The 17,699-nt window shown below is 40.5% G+C and overlaps 1 pseudogene; it reads right to left on the bottom strand.

Annotated features, from left to right (window-relative positions):
* Positions 1 to 1,526: 1,526 nt before the first annotated feature.
* On the bottom strand, positions 1,527 to 2,377 carry LOC104678190 (annotated as a pseudogene).
* Positions 2,378 to 17,699: the final 15,322 nt, after the last annotated feature.

The raw sequence follows: 17,699 nt of genomic DNA, 5'->3' as shown, positions 1-17,699 counted from the left end.
TTACCTGCTTACTTTTGATATTGTCTCATTATACTACATTGTAAAATAATGTAGAGTACAGTAAGTAGGTGATCCTGTATTTCAGGTAAGTGGTAGGTGGAAATCCGCATTTCCTCTTGAGGAAAATTCCTAGGAATCACAGTAGAAGGGACTTTGTGGTCCTCATCAACACATGAACAAAGAGCAGACAACTGCGTTACAAGGGATTCAACTCGCCACTGCTCTGTAATGTCATATCCATGTTGATGAGAGCCCTGGCACCTGCTCAACTCCCCCTGTAGAGTTTCGCAGTACTTCCGTAGGATGAATTTCAACACTACAGGAACATCTGAAAGGGCTAAAATATTTTCATGCAGGCCAGGCATGGTGGCTCATACCTGTAATCCCAACATTTTGGGAGGCCTAGGTGGGTGGATCACTTGAGGTTAGGAGTTCAAGACCAGCCTGACCAATATGTTGAAACCCCATCTCTACTAAAAATTCAAAAATTAGCCAGGTGTGGTGGCACGGGCCTGTAGTCCCAGCTACTCAGGAGGCTGAGACAGGAGAATTGCTTGAACCTGGGAGGTGAAGGTTGCAGTGAGCTGAGAATGTGCCACTGTACTGCAGCCTGGGCGACAGAGCGAGGTTCCATCTCAAAAAAAATAAAAATAAAAATAAAATAAAATAAACAGAATATTTTCATAGAAGTTTCCAAACCTATAAACTATTTTGCTATCAATTAAAACAAAAATATTCCTAATTAAAAACAATAAAAAGGATGGCAGGGTTAGTTTTGTTAAGTTTCCAGAAGTATTTGCTGTGACAATGTTCCTCTGAAACAGGTTCGTTTTCTCAGATCTACCTACACTTCCCAAATCACCTGCATGTTCCATGCTTTATGGTAGGAACGCTCAGAAAACACGCCTCATGGGGAAATCAAACATTTGTACGGGGAAAGGTCAGTTTAGAATTACAGCTAAGTTCAAATGTTAATTTTCTGGAAGTGCATATTAGTCATTTGAAAGCACAAAAGAACAGAAGGAAGGTTAGAGTTTTGATGAAGTTAAACCATGCACGTCAGTAAGTTCTTTTCCTCCTCACAGAAGAGGGTGAGCGGCGAGATGAAGCAGCCACTACAACTCTTGCATGTCGCATGAGTACACGGTAGGTCCCAGCTGAGTCGCAAGAGGCATCTCAGTGGGGTCTTTATTTCATCTGCTTCTTGCTTACATCACTAAGTGGCTAAATGACTAGCACTTTTCTGCTCTATGAGAAACATGCAGAAGAGTCAATCTGCCTACATTTTCGGTTTTTAGTTGCAGCTGGACAGAAATTCACTTTGCTGCAGGGTTGCTTTTTGCTAAATCCTAATATGATCACTGTGTGCCCTTATTTGAGTAATACCATCAAATGAGAGAAAAGACAGAAGGAGACCTTTAAGGAGGGGAAAGCCTACTCTTCCCCACTGATGGTATAGGGCAGAGAATAAGGACACAAAGAACAAAATTCAAATTCCATTTTACAGGGCAGGAGCCCCTGTCAGTTTACAACTCTTTGGCACAGTCAGGGCAATATACTTGCTCCTTCTGGAAAACAAAGTGCTTGTTGGCCAGATTCACGGAGCATTTTTTGCAGTGGAAGCAGCAGTAGTGCCAGGATGGTCCTTCATAGGCCACCACACTGGAGCATTTACCAAACCCAGTGATGGAGTGCTTGAATCCAGCACACTTCTTGGCCACAAAGTTCTTGTAGCAATCCACGCAGTGTTACTGGTCCTCCACAGCAGTGAAACGCTGCCCAGTCAGCTTCTTAGAGCAGGTAACACACACAAAGCCCTCAGCATGCCAGGGCTCATCCTGGTAAGTGACTCCCCCAGATGCAATGATGGCCTTGTTGCACTTCATGCAATACTTAGCAAACTTGGTCTCATGGCAAGTCACACAGTAGAAGTCCTTCCCTTTAGAGAAGAAGCTTCCAGTCCCCATGACTTGCTTGCAGTTGCTACAGTCTTTGTGCGAGATGGTCCCCTTGTACTCCATTTTTAATCTCCTGCCACAAAGGGCTTGAAGCATCCCTTACACTCGGGAGAGTCCTCCTGAGTGGCGAACTTGTTGCACAGGATCTTGTTGTCCTTGGCCACAAAGGTCTCATTGGCCAAGGAGTGAAGGCACTTGGCACAGTGGAAGCAGGGGTCATGCCAGAAGCAGTTTTTATAGTGCACCTCCTTGGAGTCCACACGGATGGGCTTGCAGCATTCCATGCAGATGTTGGCACAGAACTTGTCAAAGCATTTCAGGCAGCAGTGGTAGTCACCCTTGTGCACATACTTTTTCCTCTGCAAGGGGTCCCTGCAGTAGAGACAGTCAAACTTCTCCACCATGGTGCCCACCTTATAGCTGAAGGGACCTCACATTGGATGTGTGACAAATAGGATGTATTTGGCCAGGGCTGGATATGGTTGAAAACAACTTCCAACGAGCTGCCTGGGGATGCTCACCAGCATAGCTGGTGGTGGCGGAGGTGGCAGTGGCTGCAGACTGCTTCCTCTTTTAATATATGCATTGTATTCATTCTCTTTTGAAGTATTCCACAGATTATCAGAATCAGTTCTTCAGTACGAGCTGTTCAACAATTCATTCACTCAGTAGATATTTACTAAGAATCTATGTGCCAGGCCTGGTGCTACAGGCTAAGCATAAAAGGAGAACACCACAGGCCCTACCTTTGCAGAGCTTATGATCCAGTAAATTTTGTTGATTAGAGCATTTATCATAAGCAGCAATATTCGTGTGTGTGTGTGTGTGTGTGTGTGTGTGTGTGTGTGTGTGTATTCAGCTAACTCAAGTTTGAGGAAAAAAGGGTAAATACTAGATGACGCTCAAGTCTTTTATCAGCCCGTTCCCTGTAAGTCCCTTCTCAACATTCTAAGTTCTTTGTCCTCTAAAAAGTATTCAGCAATCTCAGATGTCCTTCTTTTCGTGCTCCTTTTTTGGGAACAGTTAGGTTTCCACACATTTTTTCCCCCACAGGTGTACTCCTACATAGAGAAATAGCCTATTTCACTGCAGAAAGGGTGAGAAAGTTCCAGAAAAGGTAATAAACCAGCTGTTAACAGAAACTAAAAACCCTACTTCTTAACTGTATATCTTTCTATCTGCCTCCTAAGAGTATGCCTTTGGAAACACAAAAAGAGAGTATGTCTCCCTTCTGGGGATCAGCAACGGATGCTCCAGCACTGGAGGCCTCTGTGCTCATAACCATATATGTCCTGCCATTAAACTGTTTTAGAGAAAGTGCTCTTCACTGGGTACATGAAACCAATGTCAAAACCTAGCCTGTGCCACTAATGTGTGACACTGGGGGCTGTGGGCTACAAGGGACCCGTGCATCTGTGTCAGGAGAGAGAGGCCCCAAGCAAAGAAAAATGCGTAATGAAGTCTGTTTAACACAAAAGCTACCCAGGAAAATTCTCTCTAGAGCAAATGCCCAAAATTCCATCTGTAGCCTGACTAAAAGTACCTAGGACAGAGAGTTGTGAAAGAGGAAGGAGAACAAAGAAGGAGAATCAAGGGAGCTGTGACCCTAACTTATGGTCCAGCTTCTATCACCTGTGACAACAAAGCTAGGAAAACCATGCTATCTACTGCCCTAAGACATCCATCTTTTAAACTGAGTCCAGTCACCAAAATGAAAAGCAATACTGACTCACCCCTCCACCCATGTCGTCCATTCTGGACCAGACCTTCTATCTTGGCTCACAGGAAAAGAGGGAAGCATTGATGTGTGCCAGGTGGAGGAGAAGGGACCATGCTTTGGAATCCCTCTTTCTAGTCACACCACAAGGGAAGATGAGTACCCTCAGGACAGCGCCTGGCAGATAGTCACCCACTTGGCTCCTGGTCCCTCTCCATTTCCAGCCACTTTCTCCTGCTGAACCCATCTTGCAGTTTGCCTAAATTAGGGCTCTGAGTTCTGTCTTTCCCACACAAGCAAACTCACCCCAAAGAGTTTCGTCCAATGGGACAATCATTCAACTCTTGGAAGTCTCACCAATCTCAGTCTGTGGAAGGATATTTCTCCCTGTCGTAATGACCAGCTTGACAGCGGATGTATCTTCATCCCATGTCCTGCTTCTTGACTCCGAATCCCTTAGGCCATCACATTCTAAATTCAGAGTACCTCACTTCCTAAGCATTTCCTGTAACAGGAAGATATCCATACGTTAAGTTATTCAATTTTCCTATAATGATCATCTCAACCAATCTCCTACTCACTGCCCCAAGGTCTCTAGGAATTTATGCAAATGACACTGGGGGACAAGGTCATAATCTCCCCTTTCCCCAAGGGCACAGGCCTCTTCAGATACACACTAGGATATGCTGTCTATGAGCTATATTTATAATATGGCATTGACATAGCTTTTCTCTTGCATCTGCACTCCATCCTGCTGCTTCTCTGGACTTATCTCAATCCTCAAATTCTCTGTTTTAAGCCTAAGTCTTGACTCCACACTGTTGCAAAGCTATTTCATTAATGTAACTGGACACATCACACAATATCTACAAGGCAATGTTTAGCCTTGTGTTATAAATCAGAAGCCTGTTTATGTTCTAAGGTAGATTCTGTCATTCGCTGCTTTGGATCATAGGCTAAAAACAACATTCGACTGCTCTCTGAACCCTGCAAAGTGTAAAAACTATATGGGCCAGGTTGATCACTTGCTAAAATGTCAACCTGTTCTTTGACATTTGTGTGAGTAATCCAACAGGTTCTATGCAGGAAGCACAGTATTTGCTAGAGTTATTTCAAATACAGTACAGCACTTTGCTTTGATAATAGAACTCAGCTTCAGTCTTCTTTCACCTGCAAAAACAGAGATTACAAGTGTTTACAGAAAGCACTAGCACAATTTGACAAATAACAAATGAGAGCAGTTTCCTGATATTTTCAGGACTTCAATCACATCCTGTAGTACAGCAACATTTTCTTTTCAGACACATATTTAGGTCCCCAAACACCGAATAAATAGAAATAGCTTCCTTCCAAACAGCAGAAAGAACATGTGTGTGGTTTTTGTTTTTGTTTTTGTTTTTTTAGACAGGGTCTCACTCTGCCACCCAGGCTGGAGTGCAATGGCGCTCACTGCAACCTCCACCTCCTAGGCTCAAGCAATCCTCCCACCTCCCACCTCAGCCTCAAAAGTAGCTGGGACCACAGGCATGCACCACCATGGCCCAGGTAATTTTTGCATTTTTTGTGGAGAAGGAGTCTCTCCATGTTACCCAGGCTGGTCTTGAACCCCTGGGCTCAAGCAATCCTCTTGCCTTGGTCTCTCAAATTTCTGGGATTATAGGCATGAGCAACTGCCCCCAGTCAAGAACTTTTTATTTATGGTAGTTTTTTTCTTATGAATTAGGTGATGATTGAGATTGAATGGTTAATTGTTAATGAGATTGGAGTTACTGCCATAGCCTAACAATAGACTTAGAATCCTTTAATGTTGAGCTTTTCCTAAATGATCAGCTTAGCTGTTTGTGTTAACACCAGTGGTTTGTCACCAAAACCATTCATTTAATTGAGAAAGCAAATAAATAAATAAAGATTCACAGCACAGAGATCTGAATGCATCAGCCAATATCTGATTGTATAAGTCATACAGACATAAGAGGGTTTATCAGCAAATCCAAAAGACAATTCTAAACAGGACTAAAAGGCAACATTTTTAGTCCTGGGAGTATATGGGGAAAAAGTGTCTTTATTCCAGGATTTATGTACCCTTTTTGGTTGTTATCCCTCTGAGATGAGCAAATATAACTTCTAAATTCCTTGCACTATTTCAAAGTGCTCAAAACAATGAATGCTCAATAAGTGGGATTGAGTGACTTAATAATTTAAGGTAATCACTCTGTTGTAATGATCATTATAGTCATTTCTTTATCAACTGTTTTTTAGTATACCAGGGTACTTTGTAAAAAATAAACGGTCACACACCACTTAATGATATTTTAGTCAATGACAGACTGCATATGCGACGTTAGTCCCATAAAACTATAATACTGTACTTTTACTGTCCCTTTTCTATGTTTAGATGTGTTTAGATACACAAATACTGCTGTGTTACAACTGTCTACAGTATTTAGTTCAGTAACATATTATACAGGTTTGTGACCTGGGAGCAACAGGCTGTAGCACGTAGCCTAGGTGTATAATAGGCCACACCTTCTAGGTCTGTGTAAGTATACTATGGTGTGCACACAATGACGTGTCTCCCAAGAAGGCATTTCTCAGAACACATCCCTGTTGTTAAGCAATGCATGACTGTATTAGAATCACAGGATGATGAATGTTCTCCATGGCCCCTCCAGATCCTCTCTTCACCCTCTCCATCATGCTCAGTGTCCCAGAGGCTAACTTCAATAGACTGTTCAAATGGCCTCCCTTCTCTCTAACTTCCACTCAAGGTCAGCCAATGGAACCACCAAGAGGAGTTTGAGGAGTGGGAGGAAACAGGGGAGGGAGTGTTGATTTCTTGGTCCCCTTCCTGCTTTCCCAGGCTGCTTTGCTCATGGAGGCCACAGCTCCTGTCAGGTAGCCCTCTCCTGAAGCTACAGCCACATCTCTTCCCAAGTTTTACATTCTGGGAAGCCAGTTTTTCCCTTTGTCCTTTCAGGCCTAGGGATGAGAAGGCTCCCTCATATTTATAGTTCTCACGGGTTTCTCTTAATCCCTGTATCTGTGTGTGGTCCTTCACTATCTCCTCAGTTACGTCATTAAGTGTGCCATTTGTGTACTGCTAGGATCCTGACTTATACACATACACACTATTACAAAACCCAATTCAAACTGGCCTAAATCATAAGTGGAATTTATTGAATGATGTAACCAAAAAATACAGACATCTGATTTCAGGCCTCCCAAGGATCTAATCATCTTCCAAAGGCCCCACCTTTGAATACCATCCATTTGGGGGTTAAGTTTCAACATTTGAATTTTGAAGGGACAAATATATTTAAATCATAACGTGTCTTAGTCAATTTTTAAAATTAAAAATAAGTTTTCTAATTTTTTTTTTTTGAAACAGAGTCTCGCTCTGTCACCCAGGTTGGAGTACAGTGGCGCGATCTCGGCTCACTGCAAGCTCCACCTCCCGGGTTCATGCCATTCTCCTGCCTCAGCCTCCTGAGTAGCTGGGACTACAGGTGCCCACCACCACGCCCGGCTAATTTTTTGTAGAGATGGAGTTTCACTGTGTTAGCCAGGATGGTCTCGATCTCCTGACCTGGTGATTCGCCCGCCTCGGCCTCCCAAAGTGCTGGGATTACAGGTGTGAGCCACCACGCCCAGCCAAGTTTTTTAAATTCTAAAAGCAATAAATGTTCATTATACAGAATGTAGACATTTAAGATTAACCAAAAAAAAAAAAAAAAAGAGAGAGAGAGAGAGATGGGAAAGTGTAGCCTTTAATTCCACTGTGGTTAATATTTTGGTGTATATCCAATGCTCACTCATTCCTCTCTCTCCCCCTCTGGGATCTTATTGTAAATATTCTTTTAAGTATCTTTGCACCTCAGAACCTAACACAGGTTCTACATGCATGAGTAAATGATATTCAGGAAAAAGATGAATGCTTGAATGTCCAAAACAGCTCTTTTGTCACATGCTACTAGAGATAATACAGCAACTGCTACACCATTCTGTTCCCATGTGCCTGCCAAAGGAACACCATGTCAAGGACTTGTCTGAACCATCAAGAAACCATAATACTGTACTAAGTTCAAGGGAACACTCCTTAAAAGGAGAGGGACTTTACAAGCCCGTTGGCAGGGCTTCACAAGTGAAGGAGCCCTTCACTAGGAGCTAGAAAATCTAGATTTAAATTCCAACTGGGTCATTCCACTCATTTTACTTGTTTAATCCTTCATTTTCTAATCTCTGAAAGAAGACATCAACTTATGATCTATAAGATCCCTAGCAGTTAATAGTCTATGACATATATCTCTATCTATCCAAACACAAACATGTGTGTGCGTGTATGTGTATGTGTGTGTATGTGGTGTATGTGAGTGTGTGTAGTAATGAAAAGAGGCAAGAACTATGCCTTAGGTGCTAGAATGACAAAATCTGAGTTTGTTTCCTTGTTTTCTAAAAAGTGAAAGTCTTATAGGAAATCCAGCCAAAATGTTTTTCATGCCTACACTTTCTGTGGCTAAGTTAGGAAAACTGAAAGCAGGAAACTCAACAAAGTACAAAAAAAAAAAAAAAAATTTAAAACCACTCCTCTATGTGTGTGGCTTTTTTTAGCTTTCAGTGAGATTCTCAAATGATTGTTGTAATTCTATCTGAAGTTCCCTTTCTTGCTTCACGGCTTAATGCTCTGTTGTGTCATTTCCGAAACACTCCCCCATTTCCAAGGTTATGAGCAGAGAACAGCTCTTCACTCAATTGTGAACAAGTACTGTAAGAGAACATAATAAATGAAGCAAAAGAAATCATAATATCAAACCAGGTTGAGAAAGGAAAATGATAAGTGTCTGGAGGAAAGGGAGCATGAACTATCACTGCCTGCCTTCTTTCTATCAAGCTCAGAGATGTTTTTAAACCTCACACCAATTCCTTGACAGCTTTTAAGAAATGAGATGTTTCCATTGTGATCTGAGTTATGCTGAGGTGCCTCTTCACTCTGCCTAAGCGGAAGGTAGGTTAAGCTTGGTAGAGGTGAACCACAGGGAGCCATGCTTGGAAAACTCTGCTCTGGGAAGTTTATCCATTCAAGTGCACCAAAGCTTTAGAACTCCCTACCCCTAGAATGTCTGCTTTTTCCAAATATTCAGAACACATTTGTTCATTCCCAATACAGGTGATGTGTATGCAATTCTTATCCATTTCCTCGAGCTTGGGACATTTTGCCCCTACGCAAGTGCCAGGCCTGGCTGCAAGTGTTGTCTTTGACTCCTGAGGTCCAGACCAGTCCTGCTGTCTCAGCTTTCAATGTTGTGGCCACCAAATGGGTGTGTGGCCCTCCTGTTCCTGCGGGGACTGGGGAGTAATTTCTGCTTCCACCTTGGCTGGCACAGGAGTCCTCTCATCTTCAGCCACTGTGGCTGCTGCTGTTGCATCGGGGTTTTTGTGTGTTTATTTTTTAATTTAAATTTTGTAGTTAAAAAAATTAGGGCATATGGTTACATGCATGGCTCAAGAAGGTACACAGTGAAAAACCTCTGTTCCGACTTTGTCCTCCTGCCACTAAATCCCTTTCTGTAACAAGCAAAAATGTACATATATTCTTTTTAACCTCTTTTTTTATTGCAAATGTTAACATACTACATTGGAAATTTTTCACCTAAAATATCTAGAGATTATTTCACAACAGTACTTATAGAGCTTCCTGTTTTAAAATGTTGTATGACATTCCATTATATGTACCTATCATGATTTATTTAACCAGTCTCATTTAGCCAGCTGACAGACTTTTTCAGTCTCTTTACAATCTTTTTATCATGTAAGGCATATACAATTTCATTATGGGTACAGGCATATCTGTAGGACACATTCTTGCAAGTGGAATTCTGGGCCAATGGGCTTATGTAATTAAAATTTTCACAGATGTTGCAAAATTGCATTTTCTGGAGATTGCACCCATTTACACTCTTCCAGCAATATGAGTGCCTCACACTCATATTGGGCTTCAGTTTACTTATATAGGAACTTAACCTGCTTGAAGCCACTCCAGCCTAATGGTGTCCCAATTTAAAATTGTTTAACATAATATTAATATCTAAGCCTCAATAGTACCCTCCCTCCTACTTGCTTAACTGTATGTAAGAGATCCATTTTTTTTTTTTTTTAATTATAATGAACAGAAATTTATTGGTTCACAGTTCTGGAGCCTGGGAAGTCCAAGGCCAAAGGGCTGTCATCTGGCAAGGGCCTTTTTTTCTGAGAGATCAATTTGCTAAAAACTTCAGGGATATTACATGTGCCTCTGAGCCAGTCATTGTCATTATTTCTCATTCTGGTGAGCTGAACTAGGACTCCACAGCCTCTGAGGCAGGTGGTTCCATAGAAGTATCACTCAGAACTGAAACAACTCCTGAGCCCATGGCTATCCCCTGTCTACTGGTGGAGTGGAAACTCAACAATGCCTAGAGCTACATCTAGTGTCAATGAGCTACAGTCCTGCAGCTGTACTGGTAAAGCTGGAACTGAAATGTCCTTGAGGCTACAGATCCAAACAGTTGACCTTACAAAATGAAAAGGACAATACTCCATCTAGATTACACTCAGGTACAGCAGTATGGGGTCCCACAGTAAGGTTGTGTGGATCTAATGTATCAGACCATTTACTCTCACAGTTCCTTTAATTAATACGCTAAATGACTTTTGCCAAGGGTAATACTTACTGCTAGAAGTCTGTGTTGAGGTAAATTCTATAGCAACAATCTAAAATCTCCTTGCTGAGATTTTAGGTTTTAAAATCTCCTTGCTGAAGCCCTTGCTCTATTTCTGGGTCTAACTTGCCAGGCTGGGCTCTTCCTTCTCTTACAGAGTGCTCCTTCCTCTTATGTCCCGCACTGTTCTTTCCAAAACTCTTGCCCCCATGAGGACCACACTAGTCCATCAGACCATGTTTTATATGCTTTCACAGAATTCAAAGTCTTTTTCTTGGAAAGCTGTTCACCCCTGGTATAAATCATTGGATGCCAACAGAACCATGGTAGATGGATGTTCCTTAGGTTCTCTCCACAAAACTACACAAGCTCTCTTCCAGACACTGCACCCCCATCCCATCCCTCACCCCCAAAATCATCTAGCTGCACAGTTATCACAAAAGGGAGCAGGTTTCATGGGGTGAGCTGGAAAGTGCAGTACACAAAGGTCACCATGTTGACTCTCACTCACAAACCACTTCTGATAAGTCTCTAGAGGATCAGGCCAAATTGATAATTTAATAAGTAAATGAGTAAATAAACTCTTCCATACAGTAGTATCTCAATAAATGTAGAAGGAATGACAGAAATAGAAAATCACAATTTGGTAAACACCACAGTAATAATTATGTCAGGCAGAGATAATTAATTGATGTTAAAATTAATAGACAAAAGTATAATGAAAAACAGAATATTTACATAGTTTCAAAGTATCCCCTCATAAGATGCATATTAATTTCAAAGGAAAGACAGTAACTTTACAGCAGTGAAACCTGCCAGATGCCATCTTAACTCAGTGATCAAAGTGCCTCATTACCAATGATGAGACACATCAACCACATTCCTCCTGACAAGACACACCAAGAAGGGTACAATGTCGCTTCTATGATATTCTTGACAAAATGTATAACCTGAATTAAATCATCGGGAAATATCAAACATAAATCGAAGAACATTCTGCAAAATAACTGGCCAGTACTCTTCAAAGAGTCAAAGTTATGAAAGAGAAAAACTAAGGAACTGTCTCTGATTAAAGGAGACCAAGGAACCATGAAAACGAAATGCAACTGGTGAGTTTGGACTGGATCCTGAACAGAAAAAGTCCACTAATGGGACAACTAACAAAATCTGAATAAGGTCTATAGATTACTTACTAATACTAAGTTCATTTCCTGTTTCAAAAATGGTACTATAGTTATATAACATTTGTAGAAGCTAGGTAAAGAGTATGTGAAAATCCTTCATATTAGTTTTTGCAACTTTCTCAATAAGTCTGAAAGCATTTCAAAAGGACAAGTTGGGAAAAATAAAAATAAATATAAAAACTATGACAGCAAAATTCACTTATTACAATATTGGTTTGTAGAGAGTGTGAAAATACATATTAATTACAAAAATTATATTCATGCTTGAATTTAAAACTGGACAAGTAAACTTATCCTTTGATTAGTCAAATGTAGGCTTATTCAGGCATTTCTTAAAAGCACACTCTAAAATTTCAGCATCTATTTTATTATCAGAAGTTGAAGGTCAATATAACAATTATATGTGAAAATATTTCAGTAATCCTGGTTTGCCCTTGCAATAATCTGAAGAGATCTCGGCTGGGGACTGTTTCATTATGACATTCGAGCACCAAATACAGTGACCTTCAGATTGTCAATTCCTGGGTGAAAATGGATAGAAGGTTTTCTACTTGGCAGATGAAAAATCAAGACCCCCAAATCCCTTTCCTTAGGAGGTATAGCTTAGGTAAGGAACCTATTATTATTATTATTATTATTTTGCTGTTTGCCCTAAAATATACCAATATATCACTTTAAATATAGTGATTTCATTTACCAGGGGAAGGAAAAAACTTGTATAACCTAGAGGCAATATGTAGAATAAAAACAAACAAACAAACAAAAAATAGAATAACTGGAGCTACAGGAAACGGAACATCTTATATGTCACAGAATATTATAAAATGTTATAGTTTAGTAGTTTCTTATATAAATACTCAAGGAAAAATAACTGAATAACTAGTAGCCTTAATTTAGGGGTAGACCCATAATTACTACTTACAACAGCCTCTGCCAAATTATTTAAATATTTACCTAAAAGATAAACTATCCAGGCTATAAGGTTTACTGGCCTATTGTTCTTTTCCTTTCAGAGACATTCACATTATCAAACACCAGCTGAACAACAGCACATGAGCACAAGAGTTGTCAGAAAATCATCTGAGGCCAGTGTAAGAAGGAATAGGTTTGAGGACTTTTCTCCCAATCAGCAAGTGAGGTCCAGGTCTGCAAGTCCTGGTTTCCTTGGCCCTCATAACTTCTGTTCCCTGGATTCTGTGCTGAATCTTCCTTCTTGACCTTTGCCATCCCACTCCCCTTTCCATCTTCTGTTTTTGTTTTCGAGACAGGATCTTGCTGTCATCCAGGCTGGAGTGCACTGGCACTATCATAGCTTGAACTCCTAGGCTCAACCAAGATTCTCCCACTTCAACCTCCCAAGAAGCTGAGATTACAGGCATGAGCCATCATGCCTGTCCATCTTAATAGATGGGCTTGAACAGAAACAAAGTCTGCGTATACTAACAACTTACGAGGTTTAGCTGCCTTTACTTGCCCAAGAGGTTTTCGTTTTGGAGATTTAGCTTTGCCAAACCCTATACTTCCTCTCAAATTGCTAGATTGGAGATAGGTTGAGAGGTGGATGCTTACATGTCTCTGTTCTCAGGTAAGTCTACACTTACAAGAAACTAGGCAAATGACTAATTCACAGAATCTCTCTTCTTTCACAGGGAAGGGCTTCCTCAACCAAATCTAGGGGAGCCTCTTGTCAAATTGGTTGTCTCTAAATTCCACAGAGGACTATATAGAAAATAGAGCCTTTGGGATGTGATGAAGACTTCCCAGTAGAATTTTGTCTGCCTTATAAATACGTTTCCCTCACTTACTAAAGCTCCAGAGGATTAAGATTATGCCATTTTCATCATTTATTATTCACTCCATCAACATTTATTCACTCTGAGCCAGACCCTGGACTAGACATTGAGAACAGAAAACTAAAACATAGTACCTGCCTTTGAAAGGCTCACAGTCTGGCAGAAAGAAAAACAACAACTTATGATGTCAATTATATGTACTATAGCAGTGATTTTTACAAAATGTTGTAGGAGCCCAGAAAAAGGGTCAATTGAGTTTGCTGAAGAAATAAGTCAGAGAAGCTTCCATTGTGGCGGTAACATGTTAACCTGACCCTTGAAGGATAGGCCAGGTGGGAAGGAGAAGCAAAAAAAAAAAAGAAAAAAAAGAAAAAAGAAAACAACGTGGGTGTGGGAAGCATACATGGTGAGGTAGGGGAGTGACAGGAGAAGAGTGGTCTCACAGTGGTTCTTTAGGAAGGCGAAAAGGTAGGAGTGAAGTGGTTACCCTAAGAAAGAAGACAGTGATATTAGATATGGTCAACTGGCACACAGCAAAAGATGGAAAGCTAGTCTTCATTTCCCAGACTCCCTCAACTAGAGTTCCAGTTCTAATTAGATGCACTGGTAGAATATCAGGAGGACAAATGTGAAGAGGAGGCCATCTTCCCGCTGCTGCCGCCCAGCAAGGTCATGGAGATGGTTTTTCCACAGCATCACTCTAGCGTGCAGTCTTGATCTTTGTGAGAGTAGGAGGCAATAGTAGCAGTGCTGGCAAGAACTTTCTGATCCTGGCTTCCTGGCAATTGGATCACAGCTCCCCTAGGAATCTACTGAACTCAAAGTTGTCATGGTGGCCTCCTGGCTCTCCAAAGGTAGAGATTCCCCGAGCTGGTTAGTCCTGTAGGGTCTGGCAGTTATTCAGGCAGGCCCAACGTGGCACATGGTCCTTCACACTACCTTTTCTGTTCAAAATGACAAAATAATTACCATTTTAATTAAGAAGATGAAGTGACTGTTTTTATATATTCTTAGTCTAATATTAGCAAGTTAAAATTTGTTACACTTTTTCAAAACAGTGCTTGTGTTTATTTTTCAATGGTATATACTTATTGTCTTATTTATGCCATTTATTTTTTTTCTTTTCTTAAGAGATGAAGTTTTGCTTTGTCCCCCAGGCTGGAGCGCAGTGACACAAACACAGCTCACTGCAGCCTCAAACTCCTGGGGTCAAGCAATACTCCCACCTCAGCCTCCCTGTAGCTGGGACTACAGGCACATGCCACCATGCCTAGCTAAATTTACGCCATTTCTTGAGTGGAAATATCAACTTATTTTAAAATATTAATTTATCTCTTAAATAATATTAGACATTACATTTTATATTAGATCTATTTTAAATTTATTTTTTCTTTGTGATAACATTAAATCACTAACATTAACTACATATTCTAATATGCTTTTATACAAACGACATCCAAAAAATGTCTGTCCGTTATTTGCTCTAGTTCCCCAGAATTTTCCCTTTGATTTTGTCACATATATATGTTTAACATATAAAATGGACCCAGAGAAAGTATTATTTAGAACAAAAAACTAAACCTATCAGCTCCCAGCTTGCATAAGTCTGATCAATAGGAATACATTTCTATATTATCCCCTTCCACTTACTGAGATGGAAGTTCCCAGGAAACTGAATTTTTCAAGTTCCTACCTATTCATCAGTCCTCCAGAAAGAGATCTAGATTGGAGAATGCTTTGTTTAGTACAACATGGTAATGAATCTCTTAATTTACAAAAACATGTCCAAAGGAATCCAATAGAGAATAAAGAGCCCAATTTGTCTACTGTATAAAGCAAGGAAAATTCTGAATTTCAGAGGCAACCCTAGGGAGAAGTGACAGCCCAGGGGCAAAGAGAAGAGATTCAGAAGGGTGGGCAGTATTCTAGAGTGAGTGAAGAAAAGTAGGCAGGCAGTCAGAAGCAGTAGGAAAGAACATGAGGAGGGCCTACAGGGATGGCCAAGGGACTCCTAGATATCAATACCTAATATTCCTTATTTAAGTTGTGGGCTCTATGTTATGGATTAAAGCATATAAATAGATAGGAAAGCTATCAGCATTCTAACATTGGAAGGAAGAGTGGAAGAGGAGAACCCAGAAAGAAAGATTGAGAAGAAAGGATTAGAGAGGTGGGATGAAAAGCAGAAGCCTGTGAGATGTTCTGGAGGGTGGGGGGAGGCAAGTGATCCCTCAAGTTCTTGGACTTAAATACCATCTATGCACTGATAACTGTAGGGGAAGAAAAACATTTCCCTATCCTGTTAGGTTCTATACCTGAGGCCTATGAATTAAACTGACAAAAGACAGATTAACAGAAGAAAAGCATACCAATTTTACTTGATGTTAATATTTTTACCATTCATGAAGGCTTCATGGAAAATAAGTGAAAAATCAAAGAAGTGGTTAGACTTCGGGGCTTATATGCCATCTTAACGAAGGGTGATAAATTGAGGAGAAGTAACTAAAAAAAGAAAAGGGGGTTTGGGCTTATAGAGGTGGTAAACTGTGAGAAGGTAAAAATACAGGGGAAACTAATGGTAGATAAGGATGATAGTAAGGTTTCTTTGTGCAGACTCATCTTGGTGCTGTCTCCATTTCTGGTGATAAGGGGTATTTTCCTTGTCTTGGTATGGGAGAAGAATGGGGACACCTTTGTGAGAATTTATGCTCTTTTAGGCAGATAAGGACAGAGAGCTCTTGCCGTGTCTGATTTTCTCAATTGCCTTCAGATCAAAATTATCCTTATGCCAAAGTGGCATATTTGGGGGGTGATATATTCTGATTCCATTCAACTCCCAAATTTATACCTCCAGCCAAGACTTCTCCCTGAACTTTACTTCTCATATAGTTGGCTGTGCAACCCACATTTCCTCTTGGATGTCCATTAGGCTTGTTCACATTAACACACCAAAAACCAAATTTCTATATTCTCATGCCAAACTTCTTTCACTCTTATGTTTCTCATTTTAGTAAGTTACAATTCCATTCTTCTGGTTGGTAAAACCAAAAATCTTGGAGTTATCCTTGATTCCTCTCTTTCCCTCATATTCAGAATCTCATTGACTCTACCTTCAAAATATAACCAGAATCTAAGACATCCCACTGCCTCTATAGCAAACACCCAAGTCTAAGCCACCATCATCTCTCACCTGTTTGCCACAACAACCTACTAAATCCCCACTTCTATCCCTGTATCTCCTCTCACAGTCTATTCACAACACAGCAATCAGGATCCTTTCTAAAAAGAAGTCATTTTAAGCCATTTTTCTAACCCTAATCCATCGTGGCACACCCTCTGAAGCCTTCATTTTATGGCCTACAAAACCCTATACAATCTAGCTCCATTTCCCTCTGATCTTATCCCCTACTCCCCTTCCTCTATTGAATCTGCTTCAGCTACTGACCTCCATACTATTTATTCCTCAAACACACCGGCATTCTCCCACCTCTGGACTTTTGTCCTCTTCACTCCACTTTAAGTACGGTTTCCTAGGATACCCACTGGACTTGCTCCCTCTTCTTCTTCATGCTTTTTTTGGTCAAAGTGAATCTCCTCAAAGAGGACTGCCCTGACCATTTAACTTACAATTACACCTTCCTTCCCACTGCAAGCAGTCCCTTTACCCTGCTTTGTTTCTCTCCTAAGGCTTTTAACATATACTGGGCCCTCCCTATCCGAGGGTCCACATCTGCTGATTCAACCGATTGAAAATACTTGGGGAAAAAAACTAACAGAAAATAACAATACCACAATAAAAATAATACAAATTTTAAAGTTATATAGTATAAAAACTATTTACATAGCATTTACATTGTATTAGGTACTATAAGTAATCTAGAGATGATCTAAAGTATACAGGAGAATGTGCATAGGTTATATGCAAATACTGTATCATTTTATATGAGGAACTTAAGCATCTGCAGATTTAAGCATCAAAAATCTAGAACTAATCCTGATTTACTCACTGTCATTCACGGTTCCAGGTTTTTGACAGGGGTCCTGCAAGTAATCCCCAGCCAATGCTGATGGACAATTGTACCATATAATCTGCTTTCTTGTAGTTTACAGTCTGTTCTCTTCTTCCCAAAATATAAGCTCCACAAGGGCAGGATGTTTGCCTCCTGAACACTAGTATATCCTCAGTGTCTAGAACGTGGACTGGCACATAATAAGCCCTCAATAAACATTTGTTAAATAAATGAATAAATATAACTCATCTTGTAACTAATAGTTTTGCTTTGGCAAAAGAAAACAGGGGCCAAGTGTGGTGGCTCATGCCTGTAGTCACAGCACTTTGAGAGGCTGAGGCA

Source organism: Rhinopithecus roxellana, chromosome 1, assembly GCF_007565055.1.
Source record: "Rhinopithecus roxellana isolate Shanxi Qingling chromosome 1, ASM756505v1, whole genome shotgun sequence".
Lineage (NCBI taxonomy): Eukaryota > Metazoa > Chordata > Mammalia > Primates > Cercopithecidae > Rhinopithecus > Rhinopithecus roxellana.
This window is presented reverse-complemented; position numbering and strand designations above follow the sequence as displayed.